The following is a 23,539-nucleotide window of genomic DNA, read 5'->3' as shown; positions in this document are numbered from 1 at the left end:
ACATCCACCACCACCACATCCACCACCACTACGTCCACCACTACCAAGTCCACCACCTCCACCACTACCACGTCCACCACCACTATGTCCACCACCACTATGTCCACCACCATGTCCATCACAACTACGTCCCCTAACACCATGTCCAGCACCACCACTTCCACCACCACACCCACCGCCACCACCACCATAACCACCTCCACCACCACCACATCCAGCACCACTACCACCACCACTTCCACCATGTCCACCACATCCACAATGACATCCACCACCCCCATTTCCACCACCACCATGTCCAGCACCAACAATGTCCACCACCAACAATGTCCATCATCACCATGTGCACATCCACCACCACATCCACCACCACCACCTCCACCACATCCACCACCACACCCACCACCACCACACATCCACCACTACCACCACATCCACCACGTCCACAATCACCACCTCCACCACCACCAGATCCACTACATCCACCACCACCACACCCACCTCCACCACACCCACCTCCACACCCACCTCCACACCCACCTCCACCACCACCACACCCACCACCACATCCACCACCACATCCACCACCACATCCTTCACCACCACGTCCACCACCACCATGTCTACCACCACTACGTTCACTACCACCACCACACCCACCACCACTATGTCCTCCTCCACCACCACCACGTCCACCACCAACACGTCCACCACCAGCACCACCACACCCACCTCCACCACCACCACACCCACCTCCACCACCACCGCGTCCACCACCCACCACCACATCCACCTCGTCCACCACCACTATGTCCGCCACCACTACGTCCACTACCACCATGTCCACTACCACCACCACATTCACCACACCCCCGTCCACCACCACCACCATGTCTACCACCACACCCATGTCTACCACCACACCCATGTCTACCACCACACCCACGTCTACCACCACACCCACGTCCACCACCACACCCACGTCCACCACCACACCTACGTCCACCACCACACTGTCATGTTGCGGCTTTTCGCCGTGTTCCGGACACATGCAGGATCGAATACTCCCTTCCGGCCGGAAGTGGTGTCCGGGGGAATACTCTTAAATGCGTGTTGCACCGCCGGTTCGGTGCTTCTGATTCGGATTCTATCACGGAGCCCAGCAGACGTCGGGGGACCGGTTCTCCACTCCTTGAGTCTCCTGAGAGTTCGCTGCTCTTCTGGTCACGGTAACGCTGCCCTGAGTTTTCTCGGGTTACGTGACATTTGTTAGCTACCATTTGTTTTCCTTTATTTCACACAGCCGCGCAGGAGCGCTGCTGTTTGTACTTTAGGGCTGAGCGCTAGGTTTCCTGGTTGGGACAAGACTGACTCTGTCCTTGGCAGCCGCGCTTCTGCCTGTTCTTTCCTTTTGTACTCCCCATTTGGCCGTGGCGCAGGAGCGTTACTGCCTGTTCTTACCAGAAGCGCAGGAGCGCTGTGACATTCTTTTCCTTGGATTACCTTTCATTTGGCCATGGTGCAGGAGCGCTGCTGCTAGTGTTAATGCGCATGACACGTGGGAGCACAGTTGTGTTACTGCATGTGGCGCAGGAGCGTATCAAACATGCATTGGGCCGCGCTATAGTGCTTACCCTGGAGTTCCAGTTATAAGTACTCCTACGCGCAGAAGCGCTTCTTTTTGTTGTTTGGTGGTTCTAGTGTGCAGGAGCGCCCTCTTCCATTCCTACCCCGAGGCATCTAGCTCCTGGACGCTACGTTGTGGGCCTCTTCCTTGGATCAGCACGAACAGTGTGTCTTGGTGAGTACTGGAGACAGGGGCTCCCTCCTGCATGTGTTTTGTGGGGTGTTGTGGCGCAGGAGTAGTACCTCGTCCTAATTGGGTCTTTTCTTGTTCCCTCAGCTGTGCCAAGACCCACCCCACGTCCCTTCCACCAAAGACCACTCCTCTTATTCATTTGGCCCCCTTCCCTGGGTCCGTCTTATCCTTGTCGGGTGTTACTCCCCGCGGGGGTTGGTTGGGACCAGGGGCGGTGGTTCGTGTTGTCTCTGCAGAATTACTTCACAAGCCCAGGTGAGTCTTGTGGGGTACCGGACACACACCCACGTCCATCACCACCACCACATCCACCACCACATTCACCACCACCACCACCACATCCACCACCACCATGTCTACCACTACTACGTCCACTACCACCACCACTACGTCCTCCACCACCACCACGTCCACCACCAACACATCCACCACCAGCACCACCACACCCACCTCCACCACCACGTCCACCTCCACCACCACATCCACCTCATCATCCACCTCGTCCACCACCACATCCACCTCGTCCACCACCACTATGTCCACCACCACTACGTCCACTACCACCATGTCCAGCACCACTACACCCATGTCCACCACCACACCCATGTCCACCACCACACCCACGTCTACCACCACACCCACGTCCATTACCACCACCACATTCACCACCACCACATCCACCACTACCATGTCCAACACCACCACGTCCACCACCACATCCACCACTACCATGTCCAACACCACCACGTCCACCACCACATCCACCACCATGTCCACCACCACCATGTCCTCCACCAACAATGTCCATTACCATCACGTCCATCACCGCCATGTCCACCACCACCACCACATCCACCACCCCCATGTCCACCACCACATCCACCACCACCATATCCACCACCACCATGTCCACCACCACGTCCATCACCACCAGCACGTCCACCACCACCACCACGTCCATCACCACCATGTCCACAACCACCACATTCACCACCACGTCCACCACCACAACTGTTGTGAATGTCTCTAGGACCCTAATTAAGACATTCCCGATGTATGCCCTTATGTGCTTATAACAAATCATATCCTTATTAAGGCATAAGAATCATATCCATATTAATTCATAGCCAATGCAGTCCAAATACGGCAAGGCTACTCCCATAGACTCCTAGAAAGCACAACGCGTCCTTAAACAAACCAAGCCTCCAGCAGCCCGGGAATACCCCTGCTTCTGTTTTGATTTGTCCTAGAACTCCTAGAGTCCTGAAAGAACTGCCAGTTCTTAGTGACGTCTTATGTCCAACCTTACGTCAAACTCGGCACCTTCCAGGTATAAATATAAAAACATCTGCCTTAAGCAACACACGGTCGTTTGGAGCAGATTGGCTATCTACTTGCCCGACGACCTGCTGATGCGAGTGCCGAAGGAAGCCGACCCTCCCTGCTGACGCAATGAGAGAGACGCTGTCTTTTCTCCTGCCGAGAAAATACAGCCCCAGTGTTTCCCGGACACCCTTGCGGGTTGCTGGGAGATAGAGTCCTAAGAAAGAGATACAAGACCTCCTTCATTCTATACCTAAGGTACAGAGCTGATTAGACCCATGGAGAATTCTTGATTCAGATTCTTGGCAAAAAATGTAACTCATCTACTCCTTCCCACGTACTAGGCTTAGGTTAGGTACACCGGGGTAGGCGTATCTTAGAAACACCAGTTGAGTACGTTTAGTCATTATTTTATCATTGTATGTATTTTATCCATTTTAAGTATCTTATGGCTTAGAAACCATATAAATGCTTTTACAGGATTATTTCATAATACTCCTTTTACTGTACGCACTTTACTTTATGACAAGTATTGCAATTGTGGCTATTCATTTCTCTTGCATGAGAAAGAAGACTGCTCAATAAATAACCCTTTTATTGAAAACGCCCGTCTCTCTATTTCTAGGCATTTCTGGTGAAACGAAGCAAGCACGATTGCCTGAGTAAAATAGCTATCTATTGTTTCTGCGACTCTGGAGATATACGCCTTATTCTAGAGGGAGCAAAGTTGTCATGTTTATGCGGTTGTCAGAAGCTAATCCCTTCTTGTCTATTCAGGAAAGCTAAACACCTTCTTGTTTACTCGAGAAAGTTTCTAGTGACCTCTGAGCTAGCTGGCACACACAATTAAGTCTAACATATTTGATAGAGATCTAGTTGACCTCAGTCCTACGTCTAAACTATCGTTTATGTTATTCCAATGCGCAGAGCCTATTGGGAATATAGGAACTACACTACATGGCGCCCAACGTTTGGTAAGGCGATAATTTAAAGCTAGATACTAGAGTAACTCAGTCGTGCTTTTCACACAGACCCCTTTTTTCCGTAAAAACTCCGATAGACGTCTGGAGTGGGTAAAAAGGTTAATATCCGCCAAAACTTAGTAGGAAGAGATTCCTATGTATTAGTTTTTGGTTTAGTCAACGTTGAAGGATACAGTGTTCCAAAATATTGTGCACCTAATCTTTGTTTCCTTGAAACTTGCTCTGCAAACTTTCATTAAACAATGTCAACCAACGGCGACAACAACGAAACCGGTGGAGCTGCAGTAGATGCAAATCAACTGGGTTTTGACGTTACAGGGTTTAATGAAAATGACCTGGATGCGAAAAAAATCCCAGTAAATGTAAGGAAAACCTTAACTATAAAACTTATAGAAAATAGAGTATCATCAAGAGGTGGTACAGTCATATTTGTTGTCGAGGCACATGAATATCCGCAGACAGAGGTATTCAATTCATGGATAATTTTTCCAGCAACAAATGCTGTAACACATGAGTTCCACTACTACAAAGCAGGGGAACCTCCAGCGGAATACGTTCTTTTCGAGGAAATTGAAATTCCACTAACTTACCATGAGCTCTGGTTTAATGGCGCCCTAAAACTTCAAAATCACATTACCAGGCTCAGTCCACTAGGTAGACCAGGAGCCACATGGCCGGTTCTAGCCAGCTATACACCACATCCTGACATTGAAGAAATGTCAGACAGAGGACTTTTAGTTCAACTGAAACAATAAAATTAAAATAAATAGACAATTGGTACAATATGTCATGCGGACTTTAACAGTCCAACCTGCTATAAAAATTCCACAGCACACCCCTCACCAGGGGGAACACAAATATAATTTCACCACAGACCTTACAATCAGTCATTAGTAAATTACCCGCAAAACGGGATCAAATTCCGTTCTGGTTAGCTCAAAAAATTACTCAAATAGAGGCAGTATTTCCTGATACTACCCCTCACGAAAAACACAGAATTCTGACCATCAGCCTACCAATGGGGATTGCACCACATGTGGAGGATTGTGACACTTGGGGATCAATCTTTGCCTCAATCTACACAAAAACACATGCCGTCTATGGTGGTTATACCAGATGGACTAAGACAGATTCAAACTTAATACGGTCCAGAGCCTGCTTTAAATCTAGGTATGAAATTTCTGAAAGACTTTAAGCAAGTCTCGGCTATACTACTAGCCAACATAAAAGGAGAGGAAGCATCCGTGGCAATCCACCAGAAATTAAAAGAAATAGATATAGCAGACCAACCTTTTGAACTTGCTAGAATAATTGAAAAATCCTATGAAGAATTAGGTAGAGATAGTTTGGGTGGGAAACCACTAAAACCAACAACTAACTGAAAATCCTGAAAAGACTTTCATTAAAAATAATCTCAATTCCCAAAAGAAGAAGTGGGAGGGTAATAAGCAAACCACTCCCAGAGAAAAAAAATTTCAGACCAGAGGAAGGTCTCCCCAACGAAGAGATAGATCTCCAGAAAGTGGGGGACAAGTCTCCACAACGGGAGACCTCTGAAAAAAGATATAACCTTAGAAATAGGGATAATTTGAGAAAACCTGATAGATATCAAGATATTGATACACGTCCCTCTCGATCTTTTCAGACTTCCTCACAGAAATCGGAAAGAATAGGACGGTCAGAACATAAAATAGAGCCCGTCAGGTCCAAAGACAAAGAACCTGCTCATCAAAGTAAAAAATTACAATTTCCCAAAAAGAAGGTAGCCTGTATTAAAGTAAAACATGCCGAGGATCCTCAGGACACAACTCAAGAACGGAGAGTGGGCCCAAACAATGCTAGACAGCGCAGCAGAAGTGACCATAGCTTGCAAGATCCTGATGAATCTTCTGGAGACAGTGGACACGAATGAATACATTCAAGTGGAAACTGCAGACACCAGAGTTAGTGTGCCCCCTAAACTATATGAAATAACATTACGTATAGAGGGGGACAAAACTAGGAATATAAAAGGTCTCTTCTGGGAGAACCTTTCTAAAGGCTACGATATCCTTCTAGCAGAGAAAGACTGGCCACCAGAGTTTGTCAGGGAGTGCCCACATGGCGAAGAAATGATTATGCCTGCCTTCTCAAATCACATTCCAATTCATAAAAAATACACATATGCAAGAAAATGGGCAGTGGCCCAAGCCCCTGCATTATATAAAAATCATGTAGGATGGGATGAGGATTCTCCTCACCATAAAATCAAGTTAAAAAATCAACCTACTGCACAAAGGCAGTATCCTGTTAAGCAAGAAGCTAAAAAACAAGTCAAGGAGATCTTAGATCAACTTGAATACCAGGGGGTGATTGAAACATGCACCTCACAAATGAACAATCCTTTGTTTCCTGTCTACAAGCCAGACGATTCAGATCGTCTAGTTTTGGACAACAGACACCTAAACTCTTGTTGCAAAACATTTGCAGTACAAAACTCAAACAGTGTAGCACTAATGAATAATATTGTGCGCGAAAAATATAAAACGACATTAGATATTTCAAATGTTTTTTCTGTCAAAACATTGCACCAGAAAGCAGGTATTTGACTGCTTTCTCCAGCATGGGGGCCCAAAAGCAATTTTGTCGTCTCCCACAGGGATTTAAGAACAGCTCAGGATTATTTTCAGCCAGGGTAACAGAGTTACTACAAATATATGAGGATGAGGCATTATCATATGTCGATGACATCTATCTTTCAGACAATGACCTGAATACACACTTGAAAAGAGTGAACACCATCATACTTGGGTTCGCATCTGAAGAGTACAAATTTAACTTTAAAAAGTCACGAATTGCCCACCACACTGTCCGATTTTTAGGATATGAATTATCAAGTGAGGGCAAAAGCCTAGCTGACAACTTCTTAGAGAAGTCTGCAGTACTCCAAGCTCCAAAAACGCTGAAAAACTTACAATCAATTCTAGGTTTCCTGAACTTCGGAAGAACTTACATTCTAAATTATGCAGAGAGGGTTAAACCACTCTACGAATTAATAAAACCTGATTTCAAACCAATTAATTGGACTCAGAAAAGCACAGAAATTTTACGATCATTACAAACAGACATGTTAACTAAAACAAAACTGCAAACACGTGCAAACGAACGCAACCTTGTAATCCGAGTCATCCCAGGAAGATGCGGATTTACATACCTGACCTCTAATGAGGGAGAAACAGTACCAATAGCTTACAAATCACACTTGTACACACAAGCTGAAATGAAATTCAGTTCTACAGAAAAAATTCTAAGTGCGGTTCAAACGGCTGTAGCAAAAGAAAAAGTCCTAGCTCATGGGAAGAGGATATCTGTTTTAACAGCAGTATCAGCCCTTGAAGCAGTAACAAGACCGAGCATTCCAAATGCTATGGCATTAGAACCAAAATGGATACAATGGGTTAATTCTCTTGATAAAACTGACGTGATACACGCATTTGATCCCAGAATGAAAAAGCTAGAACATCTAGAATACGAACAAGAATGTCCTCTGTCGATCAAAATTCTACCTCTGGAACAATACACCTGTGTAATCTACGCAGATAGATTTGCACAACACTACGCTGTGGATAAAAAAGTTTACAATTCAGCGTGTGCGATTGTTAAAGGTCGCTGGCGCTTAGGTAAATTCAGACCAATGGTCACTAAAACTGAATCAATCGGAAACTGTACAGCTCAGCGAGCTGAACTACGAACTTTGAAGATGGCGCTTGAAAATGCAGATCGCGAATTCCCCACACTAATAGTGCGCGATTCACATTACTGCGTCGAATCTTACAATAATTCCATGCAGACCTGGATTGAAAATGGTTACAAAGATGAAAGAGGTGGCACAATAAAACTTAAAAAACTATGGGTAGGCCCGTGTCCAAGATGGCGGCGTGATCGGACGCAGGTCTCTGGAGCTCCCTGCCCGATCCCGCTAAACCACCGCAAAACACAGCCTAATTCTCTCCCGACCACTGGCACGAGACACGGAGAAGCAGCTGCACTGCTGCGGTGTACTGGGGGTGCGCCTGAAGCCCTGTGATCTGCGCCCGGAGAGCTGCCTGGAGAACTTGGACTCGGGGGCCTGCAGCGGCGGCAACGCCGGAGCTCGGCTGATCCTGCGCAGCTGTCCGGCAGACGGAGGGCTGGTCTGAGAGGGCCTGCAACGCCAGAAGTACGGCGGCAGGTCCGGTGGCAGCCGCTGTGCCTGCTGTGGCCGCGGAGGTCGCCTACAAGAAAACCGCCTCACCAGCGTTCCCCCAAGCGCAAAGACTGCACGGCCGGCGGCCGCGAAACTTTAGGCCCCGGCTTGGGCCCACTGACCGGGGGACGGCGTCCTCCTGCAAGACTTCCTTAGCACCGGCTGGCGCACATAGAACTGCCCTCACCTGCGGAGTGTTCCGGCGCCTGCCCCCCGTTGGCTGCAACATCGAGGCAGGGGGAGAGACGCGCCTCCGACGGAGCGACCCGGCCGGCATCCAGGAGGGTCCGGCCGTCGGTCGCGAAAATCGAGGCCCCGGCTTCGGGCCTAGCCTCGGCACTCCCCGACTGCGCGCCGGGGACCTGACCACGTGGGTGGCCCAGCGGCCATCGGATATCGCAGCACTGATCCCTTGCGCCCTCTGGGGGCCCCTGGACATCGAGAGCGGCGGCAACGTACTGGGCAGCATGGGCGGTGACCAGGAGGGCCACGATCCCTGACCAAGCTGCAACTACACAGATGAGGAAGGCGAGGGAGATACAGGGAAAGCTCGGGGGCATAATCGAGCCCCCGGCGGTGTGCTGTCTGATTGGGCCCCACAGGCTCCCTGGGTGGTGGTGGCCCGAGCGCATCCAGCCGGAAGAGAGGGCCACACTACTGGCTGGTGATCAAGGGGCTTATGTCTTCGTTGTCCCCCCGACTGGTTGGTGCATAGTGCGCCGCGTCTGAACTGCTGGGGATCTCCACTCCAAGCACCGCTCTATCACCCTCCCTCCCGCATCGAATCAGGTCCCTGCAACTTACCGCCTACGGGCACCCCGCGCTTATCACGCCATGGCGGGACAGAGGGGGAAAAAGGGCTCCCAGACGCTCCCTGAACTGCTAGCTAAGTCACAGCCCAAATTCAGCAAAGACCCGCCATCCCCAGGGACAGGGAAAACGCCGCTGGCAACAACAGAAGACCAAGTGCCCATCACCAAGACCTTCCTAGAAACTTTATTTAACTCACTCAGGGAAGACTTCAAATCCTTAAAGCAGGAGGTGGCAGGGGAGGTCAGAGAACTCCGACGCGACGTGGAGGGCCTTGGCGAGCGCGTGGTCGCTGTTGAGGAGGCCTACCAGACTAGAAGCGCCGAAATTGAACAACTCCAACAGGAGATCCTGCGCCTCGCAGACCAGCAACTAGACCTCCAGGCCCACGCTGAGGACCTTGAGAACCGTTCCCGTCGGAACAACATACGGGTCCGGGGGGTACCTCAAAAAGAAGAGGGGGCCGATATCACCAAGTTCCTACAGGCCCTCTTCAGAAGTGTACTGGGTGAGCCGGCGGACTTTCCTATCCGTATAGATAGGGCGCACAGAGTGGGATTGCCTAATAAAAACCTCAGCCCCACCGCCGGACATCCTGGCTTTCCTCCCCGATTTCCCGTTGAAGGAACGGATCCTGAGAGAGGCCCGACGCGCCCAGCCCCTTCAATTTCAGGGTCACTCCATCGCCCTCTACCAAGATCTCTCTTCTATCACTCTTCAAAAAAGGAAGGAGTTCAAACAAGTGACAGACTTCCTGCGGCAAAAAGAAATCCCGTACTCATGGGCCACCCGTGCCGAATAATTTTTAAGTGGAATGGTCTGCTACAACAGCTGCGGTCACTCAAAGATACATGCGAACTCCTGGGCCTAGACGTGGCCGACACTGAACCAGTGCTCAGAAGCTCTCAAGGATCGGCTAGAGGAGGTTGGCAGACTGTCCATCTCACCGCCTCAAACAAGATGCCTCAGTCATCTCCAGGGAGTGTGAAACTGCAGTGGCAGAGGTGATCATAGAAACTTCCTCCCCAGAATTATGGACAACTTCGTAAGGGAGACTATACACAGCACGGACTCCGCTTATACGGTGGGTGGGTCGGGCGGGGAGGCCGGGGAGGCCGCCGTCGGAGATGACCCCTTCAGTACTTTCTACCACGATCCTGTGCCGAGAAACAGGATTGGGACTACAAGGTTTAGGGTTGTTGGGGTTGGGTGAGGGGGGGGGGTTGAGTTGGGGGGATTGCTGCAATGCCTCTGCTCACGATGACTTTCGGATAGATCTGCAACCATTCAAACTGAGGTGGCTGTGGGTTGTGTTGGGGGGGGGGTGTTGGGGTTAGGGAAGTTTCAGGGGTGGGGACCAGTGTGCCACTTTGGATCTAGAATTGGAGGAACGGGCGCTTTGCTACTAGGACGCCTCCAAGTTTTGCCATTCCCTTGCGTACTGGGGCTACATGTGAACATACAGGGTTACAGAAAGGGGCACATCCTGGGACTTACTGCCTCACAGTCAAGAGACAGGCAGAAGCCTGCTATGCGCTGCGTTACCAATTTACTGCATCATGACAGACATTACCCTTAAAGTACTAACGCTTAATGTGAAGGGGTTAAATAACCCAATAAAGAGGAGGGCGGTTATATCCTATTTGGAACATTCAGGGGCAGATATCTGCTTGCTACAAGAAACTCACCTCCTGCAGAAGGATTGGCACAGAATGCGCACTCGCGCCTTTCCACACCAGTTCTACTCCTCCCTTCCAACAAAAAATGTGGGAGTTGCGATCCTGATCTCCAAGGGCTTCCAGGGTAGGGTGGGTAACAAGGTAGGCGAGATCAAGGGTCGGCTCTTGGTACATACATTTCAAGTGGGTGACACACACCTCACGATTGGCTCCCTTTATGCCCCAAACACAGGACAAGAGGCCTTCTTAAAAGGCGCGCTATCAGAGGCGCTTCAAACTCCACATGCACCCCTACACATAGGAGGGGACCTCAACATAGTCATGGATGCACTCACTGATAGGTCGGGACACCGACATGGAGGGACTGGTGCTCTTTCACCCGCGGGACGCGATTGGCTAAAAGACAGGGAGTTGATAGACCTTTGGAGAACCAAACATCCGCAATCTTCCCAGTTCACATTCTATTCTCACGTGCACCGCACGTACGCCAGACTGGATCATTTCATAGGCTCTTCGGACCTACTCCAGTATCTTGAGGAAGCCGTCATAACACCAGCAACCATCTCTGATCACGACGCGGTCGAGGTGTCACTCAAACTCCGGGCAACTCGTCGCCCCCGGGGCCCATGGCATTTACGCGAAACGCTACTGCAAAGACCAGACGTCACCAAGCGAGTTAGTGAATGCATCACTGCGTACTTAGCTACCAATGATACACCAGGGATATCTATCACGTCTCTCTGGGGTGCCCTGAAGTCGGTAGTTCGGGGTGAACTTATCGCTATAGCAGCAGCCGAAGCCAAAGACTGCAAAAGCAAAAGGGATGACCTCACGGCGCAAGTCGCGGAATTAGAGCGGGTTCATAGTCGCACCTGTGCCCCGCGGGTGTGGAGGCAACTAAAAGCGGCTCGGGCCCAACTAGCCAGCCTGGATACCGATAGGGCAGAATTCGCAGCTTTACGCCTTAGACACACTTATTATGTTGGGGGGAATAAGACAGGCCGCCTATTGGCCAGCGCCTTGAAAGTCAAGACCCAACGAGCTAAGATCACCAGTCTCGTGGGAAACGATGGGGCAGTGCTCACTGAGGACACGCAAGTGGCCGAAGCGTTTCGCTCCTACTATGCTTCCCTATACGGGGAGGAAAGGGCCTCGCCAGGGGACATCGAAGCCTATCTGGCAACGACAGCTCTAACCGAAGTTTCCAAAGCCAACGCGGATGCCTTCGACACCCCCATACGCCAGGATGAGATTCTGGCTGCTATATCCCGTTTGCGCCCGCTCAAATCCCCGGGACCAGACGGCTTCTCGGCGGGTTTCTACAAGCTCTTCAAACTGCAATTGGCTCCGGTGCTTACCCGCCTCTTCAATTCCTTCGAGGGGACGGGTGCTATTCCCCCGGACAAGCTGGCCGCGGAAGTGGTAGTACTCCCGAAGCCTGGCAAGAAACTCACGCACTGCTCTGCTTTTCGCCCCATTTCATTGTTGAACCTCGATTTAAAACTATTTACGGGCATCCTTGCCGCACGCTTGAGCCCTTGCCTTCCCGGAATTCTAGAGCCGTACCAATCAGGATTTGTGCCCAACCGACAGTGTAGTGACAATACCAAAAGGGTGCTGCACCTCATAGACAAGTCGCATTACCAAGCCTCAGACTCCGCGCTCCTGGCCATTGACGCAGAAAAGGCATTCGACCGCGTGAATTGGGATTACCTACTACAAGTTTTGCGTCGTTTTGGATTAGGTGACCGCTTCTGCGCTCGAGTAGCAAGCTGTTACCATCACCCGCAAGCGAGGGTTCGCCGGGGAGGTTTGCGCTCCAGCCCATTCGAAATCCAGCGGGGCACCAGACAGGGGTGTCCTCTCTCCCCTCTTCTCTTTGCCATGTATATAGAGCCACTGGCACAGAGGATCCGAGATAACCCACACATTAAAGGCGTCAACTTTGGGCACGAACCCCATACCATCAGTCTATATGCAGACGACGTCATAGCTGCCCTAGACCAACCTAACAGCTCTATACCCATTTTTATGGAGGAACTTGCCTCGTTCGGTGCTGTCTCGGGCTTTAGAATCAACATAGATAAGTCCTTGATCTTACCTCTGGGCAAGAACACACGCCCACATGCTCCTACTATTGGTCAGGGAAGCGGCCTCCAGCTAGCCACCCAGATACCGTATTTGGGGATTACCCTGACCTCCTCGACGGATCTCATAGTGTCAACTAATTACACCGCTCTCACTACCCAGATCCGGGCGGATCTGGCAAGATGGGCCAAGCAACCCCTTTCCTTGCTAGGGAGAGTAGCGGCAGTGAAAATGTCGATCCTGCCACGGATTTTGTATCTATTCCAGACCATCCCGGTCATGCTCCCGGCGGGTACCCTGAAAACCCTGCAGGACCTCCTGCTAGCCTTCGTCTGGGACGGCAAACGGGCACGGATCCACAAACAATTGGCATACAAGAGTATGGATGATGGGGGTCTGGGGGTCCCCAACCTGGTGCGATACTTCCAGGCCTCTCAACTCCGCTACCTTGTAGAATGGCACAGACCTGAATCGGAGAAGAGATGGCTTTTCCAAGACAGGGCTATGGCACACTCGCCGTTATGGAGGATCCCTTTCCTCTCGAGGCAACATCGGCCACGGTACATGCTGCGATCTCCTATCACACGTACGACCATGCAAATATGGGATAGGGTAGCACTCAAACACAATCTCACTACCTTCCCCTCCCCATTCACTCCCATACTGGACAATCCAGATTTCCCCCCGAAGGTTGGAGCTGGCGCCTTTTCCCAATGGCGAGGTACCATCGGGGATTCCTTCCATTCACAGATATCAAACAAGGGTACGATATAGTGAATCCTCACCTCTTCCAATACCTCCAACTTAGACATTGGCTCACGACCCCGGACATCGCTGCTTTGGTGGGCCGCCCCATGTCGTCATTCGAGAAATGGCTACTCACTAAAGACACAGATAAACACCTCATCTCTGAACTGTACAGACTAGTCACGCCACCACTCACTCCGGTCAAAACACCGAGCCAGAAACGATGGGAGGCTGAACTGGGCAGGTCCTTGACATTTAAGGAATGGGGCTATGTCTATTATAGGGCTTCCCACACCACACGTAATACCGCGGCGAGAGAAACAGCAGTAAAACTGGCCATGTACTGGCACCTCACCCCTGTCCGCCTGCACAAAGGGAACCCAACACATAGCGAGCTGTGCTGGAGGGGATGTGGAGATAAGGGCACCCTGAATCACCTGTTGTGGGAATGCTCAGAACTCGGGGGCTATTGGAAGGCGGTCTTGGATGATATAGACTCAGTTTTTGAGACCGAAATACCGAGATTCCCGGCGTACACATTGCTAGGTTTGCCCAACACACTGACCTTCCCCATGAAATCGTTAAAAGGTCGGCAAATGGGCATCGCCATACAGGCCGCTACACAACACATACTCTCCTTATGGGGCTCCACAACTAAACCAACATACACAGGGTGGCTACATAAACTCTGGTACACACTTGGGATGGAGTGCATTCAGGCCACACTCACCAACTCAACTGAAGCGTTCCGTAAAACATGGCTTCCCTTGCTGACCCTTCTATCCAGGGAATTCAATGAAGTTACATGCCCCAAGTATCTTAGAATTCTGCGTCTCACAGATGCCACATGTGACCCCCGCTGAATCTCCAGACGATGACACTGGACCTTTTTGGCCCGTTGATGATCCATATGACACCACAGGGCACACTGGTCGGGGTAGGGGTGGGGGGGTGGGTGGAGGGTGGGCTAGGAGTTATTGGTTCTTGTTTCTCTTCTTACTTCATTCACGTCCATCGCGGGTCATGTGCATTTATGATGTCATTATAGCCATCTGGCATGTCTCGATTGGGTGGATATTCCTAATTAGGGAAGACATGTTGGTCTGTCCCGCCTGCTATACATGCCATACGCCTGTAAAATGTGCTAATATGTCTACTTTTCAACCTGCTGCAATACCCAATAAAATACATTTGAAACTAAAAAACTATGGGTAGAGGTAGTTCTTTTACAGAAAGAACTACAAAAGACTCACGCGATACATACGCAGAGTCTTCAACGTGATGGCGTTCACGTTGCAGGGAATTCATTGGCTAACAGAGCCATGGCGGCAGCTGGTCAACCGGCTTCCGTAGCTACAAAAAAGCGTTCTAAAATTCAAATAGATGGAGAAACGCTACTAGCAGTAAAAGCCTTAATGAAAGGCAATTATGCGGCATTACCTCTAAACTATCCACTCGGAAATAACTGCAATAGAGATTGCAGTTATGAACCGGACCAGATATCAGACTCTAGCACAGTAATACCAGCCCAGACACCTCTATTAGACAGCATTAGACTATCTACACGCAGGCGTCAGACCAGACAAATGCGATCCCATAAATATTAAGACGAGATTCATTTGGATGTGGCCCCAGCGCTCGGCTGATGCCAGAACTATTATAAAAGATTTGCGAGTCTTTATCGGCACATAAGCAATTGGCATGCTACATTCTGACCAGGGTCCTGCGTTAAGCTCTCGAGCTTATAAGGAGGCCATGGCCAGCATGGGCATTGCATTGCGGTACTCTAGTCCATTCCATCCTGAGGGAAATGCGGTAGTGGAGAGAAAAAAACGTGACATAAAGCAATCTATAACAGCGAGGGTATTAGGTTCGGGTGATGGGTGGGTCAAACATCTAATAAGTGTCCAACGTAGTCTTAACAATCTGCCAAGAAATTCTCTGGGTGGAATCACTCCGTATGAACTTTTGTTTGGTACAAGAATGATAATCGAAGTCCTTGATTGTCAGACTTCAGTGGTGGAACAAAAAGCTTTTGATATCAAAGATCGTTTGGCTGTTTTACAGGACTTGAATGAAACAAGAAGAAGTCTAAGTAACACAAAGCTAAAGCCAACGGCCACTGAAGAGAAACCACCTGTCCCAGCAAGACCTGTCTGGATTCCAAAGATTGGGGATCGGTCAGAGAGAAGATCGCGGTGAAGAAGGAATTTGGGCCTTCTTACAGCAAAGCAGTACCTGTCTTAGCTATCAGCGGAACAAGATCAGTAGTACTCCCGCCCCTTGCTGGTAAAAAGGAGAACCGAGTTGTATCAATCGACCTGGTAAAACCACAACCATGTGGCCCATAATAAGTAGTAGGCCCAGTGGACTCCCAAGATGGAGCAGAAGACCAAACCTTGTTACAATCCAAGAGGTTCAAACTGAGAGACTAATCACATTTGATAAACCTGCAGTGAATAAAAAAGGACTATGCAACAGAGCCATGGCACTTGAGCCTCTTGAAACCCAAATTGCATCAGTTTGTCAAGAAACACCTGTCTACAATGATGTCGCCTCTGACTATACTAATATAACAAAGGAAGAAGCAAATCCAAAGATTAATGAAAATCCGGAAGCAATTACAACAATTGACAGAACCGCATCTGGCAACTTCGATGACTTTTCTGATGATCCTAGTGAAAATGGAGACAAGCCAGCAAACAAAACTTTCAAAGACAAAATTACAGAACTCTTTCATCAACTTGAAGAAACATATTTGATTTCACCGTGGATTGAACTGTGGATTGTGTTAGGTGTACTTTTCCTCCTGCTCTGGCTCATCTTAGTTTTAAGCTTGGGAAGAATGATTGATGGAAAATACAGTACAATGGACACAGCCAGTCAGAACATCAACTTGATTCTAAAACCTCTATTTTCAATGTGAGATGATATGCGAGAACTATCATCAGTGAACATCACAGCCATTCCTATACTTGGTGGTGTATCATGGGACAATACTGATTACGAAATCTATGGCCCGGTTGAACTCTTGAAATATCCACATCAGTTCAAGATTTCTTTAAGTGACTTTGTAGCACCTAGTACTTTCTCTGATGATTGGGACTTTGAAAATAATAATAATATGATGTCAGATTTAGAAATGTCAGCAAAATTTACAGAACATGATTATTTACAAAGTTCATCGAATTATGAAGAAATGTATTGCTTTAATCATTTTGGGCATCATTATTTGCATAAATCTGCTAATCTTAGAAATGTTTTCAGTTATAATCAATGGGAACATTGTCCAACTCCGCCAAAAGGCAGTTCGAAAACATTTTATGAGAAATTCCCATACTTCTCAGGGTTTATTATCACTGATCCAGAAACATTTTATTTTAAAATTATGAATAAGACGGGAATGAAAAACATGTTGACATACACTAAACTGATTTATTCTGAAAAAGTTTTTGAAAAAATGTCTACATTTGGTTTTGAATTTTGGAAAAACAACATTGAGACAAAAACTGTCTGGGGTACAAAAGAATGGCAGGTACAAGGACTAAAATCATTATTCAGAGCCTGTACGATCCCAGAACAGATAATGTTCCTGAATGACACCATTCAACAAACAACCGGTCTTGGTATAGCCAAGATAAAAGATTTAAACAACCCGTCTATACCAAAGCCTATGCCTGATAGAAATAACACTACAGATGAGACGTGTCTTATATTTTAAAACAAAACAGAGCAAATCCTGATTGGAACAAATGGTTGATCTGGCCCACAGACACTAATAACTGTCAAGATAGATTCCTGAACAAAATACAAGGGTTCAAACAGAACAGGCCAGACCCAAGATATTCCCAGAGACAACATCCAGGGATAATAACAACATACAGTGTAGGAAAACTATGCCTCGAATGGCTACAGAAATCCACCACACTACCTGAAATTAAGCAACACTTGACTTTACTTAAAGAAGGTGCTGACTTACGAGATTTCTTACTGGGACCTCCCAAACAGCGTCAAAAACGTTTCATATACGCCGGTATATACGCAGCTTATAATGAAGCTTGGAAAATAACACAAATTGAAACTGCAGAAAAAGTACGAGAAATTGATTGTATTAATTTGGAAAAAACCCTTTCTGTAGTGGACAAGGGGGTTAACGACTCTGTCCTCCAGAATTTATTTACTGGACAGCACTGTATCATCTGCTATTGATATAATAGAACAGGATATGCTAATGTTATGACATGGCCAGTCCCAATTACGTTCTATTGTACAGTTAGGCTGGATGTTACAAAATTTACTTTAAGGCAACGTGCCATGGCGTCTAATCAACACAACGTCATTATTTTCTATCTTTAACCCCTTCAATGCTAATCACGGAGCGGTTCTGTCATCAGCATCGGTTGGGCTGTGCTGATGACTGAACCGCTCCGTCATCAGTACAGCCCTGGGGGGGAGCGCTGGCGCTCCCCCCCTGGGGCATCGATCCTGGTCTTTTCTGCAGGGGTGGCAGCGGAAGACTTTCCGCTGCCACCCCATGGCCCCCCCATGCTTCCTGGTGACGTCAGCGCGCACAGCGCGCGCCGACGTCATCAGGAAGCGCTGGACGCGCTGGAATCCATTTCATTCCAGAGCGTCCAGGAGAAAGGTTCGTGTTTGCTGCTCCGGTGGGGCGGGGGCCGTTTTTCGGTGCCTTGAGGCATCGGGGGGGAGGAAACGGTGTTTCCTCTCCCCTGATGTCCCAATGCAGGGCATTTCTGGTGCACAATCGCGCACAGCGTCTCGATCGTGCACCAGGAATGCCCCACTAGACACCAGGGGTTGTTTGTGTTTCCACAATTGTGTTTAGGAAGCAACCCCTTGGGAAAGGGTTGCTTCCTTTTTGGGCCAAACATTTTTCAGACTTTTCTGCCCCCCCTGGGGCAGATCGCCGTTTTTTTTGGCCGATCTGCACCCAGGGGGGGGGGCAGAAAAGCCCACTAGACATCAGGGAATGCATTTAATTTATAAAGGAAGCGACCCCTTGGGGAAGGGTCGCTACCTCGTGGCCCTTATTTTTTTTTTAGACTTTTCTGCCCCCCTGGGGGCAGATCAGACGTTTTTTGAGCCGCATCTGGACCCAGGGGGGGCAGAAAAGCCCACTAGACACCAGGGATTAAAATATATTTATGAAGGAAGCGACCCCTTGGGCAAGGGTCGCTTCCTTAGGGGGACAAATTATTTTTCAGACTTTTCTGCCCCCCCTGGGGCAGATCAGCCATTTTTTTTTGGCCGATCTGCACCCAGGGGTGGGGGTGGGGGGCAGAAAAGCCCACTAGACACCAGGGATTTGATTATAATTATAAAGGAAGCGACCCCATGGGGAAGGGTCACTTCCTAGTGGCCCATAATTTTTTTTAGACTTGTCTGCCTCCCCTGGGGGCAGATAAGCCGTTTTTTGGGCCGCATCTGGACCCAGGGGGGGCAGAAAAACCCACTAGACACTAGGGATTTTATTATATTTATAAAGGAAGCGACCCCTAGGGCAAGGATCGCTTTCAGGGGGCATTATAAATATTGTCGACTCTTCTGCCCCCCCGGGGGGCAGATCGGCTGTTTTTTTTTACCGTTTCTGGACCTGGGGTGTGGGGGATAGGAAAGCCCACTAGACTCCAGGTTTTTTTTTTATAGGGAGCGACCCCTTGGCCAAGGGTTGCTTCCTTGGGCCCATTTGTTTTCAAAAGTATGTTCTGCCATGTCTTTATTTGGCCTCTCTGCCCTCCGTAGGGTTGCTTCCAGGGGGCCCACATTCATAATGATTTATAATCTTTCCCCCTTGGGGACAGACACCCCATTTTTGACATACCCTGTGACATAGCATGTTGTAATGTGTGTTGTTTTTGTTTCTTCTAATGTGTATTGATTTTTTTCTCTTTAGATTGTTGCAGTGTGCGGTTCCGTTACTGGTGGTTCTGTTGTTCTGCAGTTTCGGTAGTTGCATGTGTTTGGTAAGGGACCTCTTTTTTGTTCAATTGTAATGGAATTGTTTATTTTGCATAGTGTGTAGTAATACAAGTATGTTTGGTTTCTGTTTTTTGTGATTGTAAAACATGTTTTGCATTTGTTTTTGATGTGTACTTCTGTAGATGTAAGTTTTTTTTTCTTCTTTCTAGTGGGATATCTGCCTATTTGCTGTGTCTTTGCAGAGTAGGTGCTGGTGAGTGTAGTTGTCGCTTGTAAGTGAATTGTATATTTTTTCTAAATATAGATATTTGTGATAAAGGCTTACATTTTTTATCTTACTTTGCACAGTGTTGGGGTTGTTGAGTTGTTTGTGCAGACTCCTTTCTTAGTAAGGATAATGGCTAGCCACCGGATTACTGTTCAGCAAGTTGTTGGAATGCTTTTTGATTCTTCCTCTGACCATGGTCCAGAGACTGACTCTGATTCTGAGCCAGAGGTGGGAGGTGAAGATTCGGGTAGTGAGTTTTCTCTACACATGTCTTCATCTGATGATGAAGACACTCTGAGTACTGATGAAGCTTTTTTTGGTGTGGTTGAACTGCCTGTGGTAGAGGAGGACATTGATGTACCAATAGTGCGGCAAGAGGCATCTGTGGTGCAGCCTGGGGCTGGTAGACTTCCAGTTGGTGTAGTGAGACAAGAGGCAGCTGGGCGGCAGCCTGAGGCTGCAAGACTTGTCGATGAAAGTTCTGACCTCTGGGTTGTCCCAGGCATGGTGCAGCAGGCATTGCCTGAATTTACTGGTGTTCCAGGGTGTAGGGTGAACACTGAAAACTTTTTGCCTATTGATTTTTTCAAGTTGTTTATGGATGAGGTTTTTTTGGCAGAGATTGTAGAGCCGACTAATTTGTATGCTGAAATTTGTTTGAGGGTGAACAGTGCCAGCCTTAAGCCCCACACTAGAGCTACCCGGTGGACTCCCACAAATTTGGAGGAGATGAAAAAGTTTTTGGGTTTAACTTTTTTGATGGGCTTGCTTAGGAAACCAACAATGGCTTCATATTGGTCTACTAGTCCCTTGATGGCAACAGCTATATTTCGGGCAGTCATGAGTCGTGATAGGTATTTGCTTCTGCTTCGGATGATGCATTTTGTTGACAATAGTTCTGCTTTGCCACGAGATCATCCTGATTGTGACCGTCTTTTCAAGATCCGGCCTGTCATTGATCATTTTGTTGATCCATTTCCTGAGATCTTTTATCCTGGGAAAGAAATTGCAGTGGATGAGTCTTTGCTGTTGTTCAAGGGCCGCTTAGTTTTTTGGCAATACATTCCTAGTAAGAGGACACACTATGGAATTAAGCTGTATATGCTGTTTGACAGTGAGACTGGATATGTCTCTAATTTCAGGGTGTACACTGGTAAGGAATCCAGGATTAACCCCCCTGGTTGTCCGTCGACTTTTGGAGTGACTGAGAAAATTGTGTGGGAACTTGGTCGTGGATTTTTTAACAAAGGCCATCATTTGTATGTCGATAACTTCTACACTGGTGTGCGGTTGTTCAGGGAATTGGCCAAAGTGGACACTGTTGCTTGTGGCACAATCCGCTCAAACCGTAAAGGTTTCCCAAAAGAACTTGTTTGTCGAAAGCTTGCTCGGGGACAGTGCAGTGCATTGCGTTGTGAGGAGCTTCTAGCTGTGAAGTTTTCAGACAGGAGAGATGTCTACATGTTGACTACAATACATGATGAAAGCACTGAAGCGGTGACTGTTTGGGGTGAGGTTGCAGAAGTGCGCAAACCTGTGTGCATACTGCACTACAATAAGTACATGGGTGAGGTTGACAGAGTAGATCAGAGGTTGGAACCGTATGCTGCTCTTCGTAAGGCTTACATTTGATACAAGAAGTTGGCTATCCATCTTTTCCACTTGGCAACCTTTAATGCTTTTGTTGTGTTCCAGAAATCTTGTCCCCTGTCAAAGTTGACGTTTGAAAAGTTTCAGGAGTCTGTAATAGATAGCCTTGTTTTAGTGGAACAGTTAAGTGTTCCTAGAGTTGGAGTGGTGGAGGATGTTGCCAGATTGAAAGATCCCCACCTTCCTGATCAAATTCCTCCTACAACTTCAAAAGACTTTCCCAGTCGGAGATGTAGAGTCTGTTGGCGAAGAGGTTTGCGGAAGGAGGTTCATATGTACTGCCCCGACTGCCCTTCAAACCCCGGGCTGTGTGTACCTACTTGTTTTAGATTGTACTGTAGAAGCTCAATATTTAACTGCGAAAATAAAAAGATCAATGACAACAGTAAAATAAACAATTCGCTCTCAGCACGTTTAAGTTTGCAAGATTTATTGGGAACCCAATTAGAAAGTAATCACAATGCAATATACGTGCCGCACGGAGACCTCAGCAAAGCTTACTGAGTGCCCAATTGGTATGACAGTGCAGAGACATTTTATAGGTATAAGCCCTCATAGGATGGGCATCATAGCATACGTAATCTGGATCAGGCTATGACCTGCTAGACCAATCAGTGAAGTGCACATATGGTGTGATACCCTTTTAAGGCTCGAAGTGTGCCTAAACCCTAATATTGTTACCCACGTGTCATCTACAAGAGCAGATTTGGGTTTTTCCCTAAAGGTGAAATCTGCGTTTCTAGTGTACGTGGATTTGGCACATACTTGACCAGCTAGGGCAGGTCATGTCGACATCTTTTACTGGAGATATGAGGTTTAGCAATAGCAAGCTAAAAGCTGGAAGCTCGTGTGTTTGTTCTCGGAAGCCTTGCGTTTGCTTTGCACGTTGCAGCTGACTGAGACTGACTTGACACACAAAATGGAGCGTGCGACCATTCTGTGGATTTCTGCTGGTGTCTATCTTTAGTAGTTCAAAGAAGACTATAGGCCTGAAAACATATGTATTTGGTATCATATAAATGTCTGCTTCGTCATCCCCAAATCTGATACTAAATCATATGTTAATCAGAAGTCATCCATCTTTATCATCCCTTGTCCCTCATCCTTATGAGTGTGGTGTGGTGAACCACCTTTCCGGAATATGCAGTTGGCACAGGACCTGAAAATTGCTGCACAACAAGATGGGCATATTCTTATCAGGAGGCACAGTGTCAAAAGGGCTGCTACCACTATTATAACTGCCTCAAGTATCCATGATCCCCAGCCTGTGAACCATTTCATCACATCTTCCCATAGACTACCTGTGTGTATCCCGTGGGCCTCATCACTTATATCTTTAATTTTTTTTTTATTGCTTCTATTATATTCCCACTGTTATCCGGAATGAATGAATACACAGCATTGGCTTTGAGCCAGGGAAGATGCTGGGGAAGATGCCTCATGGAGGACGGAACAGACTCCTCCCTCCTTGGCCAGAATCATATCGAGAGCAATCCGGTTTTGAATTACGACAGCCCTCATGGAGGTGAGCTCTTCTGTTATATTTCCTAAGGCATCAGTGGTAGAGTCCGCTAGATCTTCAATCATCCTGGACAACTGGTGTATCCGTTCTGAGGTATAGACATTGCCTAGTATTGGAACCATTTCCCCAACACCTGTTAACACGTGGTCTACCCAAGCGGCCGTTCTCTTGACCCTCACCAGTGTCATCTTTGTTTTTTCTGCTGGCACTAATTTTGTGAAGTGGGTCATCTGTGGGATGATGGATGCTAAGTAGCAACTTCCATACCATCCTTGGGGCAGGTAGAAGTATGCCCATGGACTACAAACAAAGAAAAGGCCTTTGTAACCTACCAGACCTGGTGACGGCTCGTCACGACTCCTAACTCGAGTTAGTCTGGTTGTGTGGTTACAGCTGCTCATTCCCATGTAAATCTGGGGAACTGCCTTTATGGGTGGTATGCCTTTTATCTTGTTTATCCTGTCCTCGCAATCAAATAGGCCCTG

This window comes from Lissotriton vulgaris, chromosome 5, assembly GCF_964263255.1.
Source record: "Lissotriton vulgaris chromosome 5, aLisVul1.2, whole genome shotgun sequence".
NCBI lineage: Eukaryota > Metazoa > Chordata > Amphibia > Caudata > Salamandridae > Lissotriton > Lissotriton vulgaris.
This window is presented reverse-complemented; position numbering follows the sequence as displayed.